This window comes from Ursus maritimus, unplaced genomic scaffold (genome assembly GCF_017311325.1).
Source record: "Ursus maritimus isolate PB19 unplaced genomic scaffold, ASM1731132v1 scaffold_30, whole genome shotgun sequence".
Lineage (NCBI taxonomy): Eukaryota > Metazoa > Chordata > Mammalia > Carnivora > Ursidae > Ursus > Ursus maritimus.
In genome coordinates this window covers 23,663,369-23,666,707 of record NW_024425564.1, presented here as the reverse complement: position 1 = coordinate 23,666,707, position 3,339 = coordinate 23,663,369, and positions in this window count along the sequence as shown.

Below are 3,339 nucleotides of genomic sequence, written 5' to 3'. Positions count from 1 at the left end.
CATAACGCCGGGATCACGCCCTGAGCCGAAGGCAGACGCTTAACAACTGAGCCACCCAGGTGCCCCCTCTGAGGGTATTAGTAATAGCATCTTTAAAGATTTTTTTTTCCTACGTAGTTTTTCCAGTTTTTTTCTGACTTGGGTTTTTCTTTTTTCGTTTCTTGTTGTTGGTGGTGGTTTGTTTGTTTTGCTTCTTTCATGCTAGAGGTTTTCCTTTAGTTCCTGTAATTCTGGGTTGTGTGTTTATGATTAAGATGAGTTACTAAAGCTGACTGGAAGCACTGAGTTCATGGGTTGGGTTTGTTGTATTTGAGCTTCATTATAGGGTGACCTTAATGGCCTTTTTTTGAGAATCTCCAAATATTGGTGTCTTTAAATATGTCCTCTTGAACTGCTTAGTATCCCAAGTCTCCTTCTTGGAACATAAACATCCAAACACCATCATTCTGGGAGCTAAAGTCAGGGGAGCTGGGGTAGTGGTGGTCTCTGCAGTTAGAAATCAGTGTGCATATAGCCACTGAATCTAGGTATCCAGATAATATATCCCGAGGCTTAGAATGAAATGAGAAAGAATACTAAGAAGCTAACTTCTTCGAGAAAAACTCTCTCGGTCAGCTTGGCATCTCTTTCTTTTTCCCACAGTTCTAGAGGGATCTAAGGCTGCCGGCTTCTGCACCTTTTGAGATTTATGTAAAGCAAACTGTGTTGAGCCTCAGCTCTCTTGACTGCTTGAGATTTGGCTTTCTTGTATTTGCCAAATTGGTTACCATTGGTCCATTTGCTTTTCAGCCTCTCAAATTACGTTACACGTTTTTCTTCTTTGTTCTCTCTGACGTTATTATAATTGTTATTATTATTACTCTGTGGTTCCAGTTGGACATTAGGATAGCAGAAAATTACCTAGACCTATTACATCTTTAAACATTTTTTTGGTTATTTTATTTGTTGTTTTCTACCTCAGGGATAGGAACTATCTTCATGATAGATGGTGTTTGTCTATCTTTTGTATCTATTATCTTCTTTCTAATTATCTTATCTGTTTGCCCATTTCCGTAGCATTTATTATAATTATCTCAAAAGCTTTTGTCCTTATCAGTAATTTAATTTTCAGCCATGGTTAATCTGCTCCTTAAGGTTTCTAATTTATTTATTTATTAGCTAGGTAGTTGGGGAGTTTTTTGTTGTCCATTTGTTGCCTTGGCTGGAAAAAAATTTCCCGTTCCCTCTTATTATGTGGTTTTATTATTTTAACTGCATCCTTGGTTTATATATTTATATTCTTTTAAAGCTTTTTCTGTGACATGAGGCACTGATGGGAAATTTTTGTCTGTCCCTCAGTTCATGACTTCTTTTATTGCTGCTCCTTTTCTTTTATTTATGGTTAAGGGGGGCCACTCTGTCCACACAGTATGAATTAATATTTATACTGTTCATAATGCTTACATTAACAATTTTTTCCCTTGAATTTTTCCTGACTCACCTGTTTACTGCCAGTCTGGTCATGCCTAAATGGGAAATGGGTATTATTGGGAATTTCCAAGATTTTATAACATTTTGTTCATTGATATGATCTCTGAGAGGTAGTTGTGGTGTCAGATGTGAAGTCACAAAAGAATTTTCAGTTTCTTGGTTGCCTTTTTTTTTTCTTTAAGTTTATTTGCCCTTTCTTTGCTTGGTTGCTGCTGATAATTGTTTTACTTTTTTTTTTTTTTTTTACTTGCTTATATTAGCTACATTGATAGTCTGCCAGATATATGGCTAAGAAAAAATAATGCATTCAATAACTACCTTAATAGTATTAATGGAAGGAGATTATGGTCTGGCTTCATGTTGACATTTTAACCCAGATATTTCATTTTCTATCCTACTGTTTGGTCACTTTGGAACTTTTTAATAGATCTCAGTTTCCAATGGGATTAATCTTAAGATAAGGAGTAGCTCAAGACAAGTTTCCCATTTTTTATACCTTATGCACTTAGTGGTTCCCCTCACATTTTCTAGGGTTCAAATTCCTAAAATATAATCTCTAAATGTAGAGTTCTTGTTAAAACTTCTCAGTCTCATTTTTATATAGATGTCAGATATTAACTCAGAGTGTGATGTGCTCTAATGGAATTTTCTTTTTTTCTTCTTCTTTTTAATTTAAAAAACATTGCTTGTGATTTGTAATTTGGCAGTGGTATATTAACTTGTTTCTCACAAACCTTCTTTGAAAATAGGTGGAAAAACTGGAGAGCAAAGATTTGTGTACTCCAAACCCCTGCCCCCAAAAAAGTAAGCCAGAGTAAGAGAGTTGGTCTCTCAAAGCATTTGCCAATTTTCAAAACAATAAGCTATGTCAAAAGGTTGGGAAGCTGAGTAGAGCTGTCAACAGGAGTAAGGTTATAAAAATTGGAATTCAAGGTCCACCAATATGAGGAGGGTGGTTCACAAAGTCCCAGACTTTTGGTTGGAATTCTCCAATCTGAAGGTAAAGGGGGTGCTGGGATACTGGAAATAGAACATTCCTTATAGAGGCTTAAGCCCAATTTTAGATCATCTCAATTCCTAATCAAAAAAGTGAATCTTGGATTGCTAATGTGTCTAGCATAGCTGCCTGCCAGAACCTAAATTACATTTTCTCTGGACAAAGGTAACATTATCTAGAGTCTCAAAACACCTCTACAGTTTTTCATAGGGAATATTTGGGTCTAGTCAGAAATTATGAACATATGAAAGGACAAAACTTAACCAAACAATCAAGAGAAAAAGTGGAAAAATAGATACCCAGATACAGATAATGGAGTTATCAGGGACTTTAAAATACATAATATATGTTCAAGGCATTAAAATAAATAAATGAGAATTCTGAGGAAACTATAGAAAGATTCAAGGAAAGATTACATAACTGAGAAATGTAATCTGCACACTCATTGGATGGTTTAACAGCTGATTGCAAATGGCAAAGATAGAATAAGGAACCTTGAAGGTAAGATGGAAGAAAATATCCAAAGAAATAAAAGGTCAGAAAATACAGAAAAGAGTAAAAGAGACATAGAAGATACAATAATAAGGTCTAACATGTGCAACTGATGTACCAGAAGAGAAAAGAAAGAGAATTGGGATAGTCTTATTACTTGAAGAGAAGTGGCTGAGAATTTTTAACTGATGAAAGACATCAAACTATATATGCAAGAGGTGCTAAGAACTCTAAGCAGGTTAAATATAAAACACATCTTATCTATGCCCATCATACTAAGCAACTGAAAACAAAGAGGACATCTAGAATCACCCAGAAGAATAAAAAAGTAACTCTTATGTGTTGTTTAAAAAATGCAATATCAAAACCTAAACTCTTTC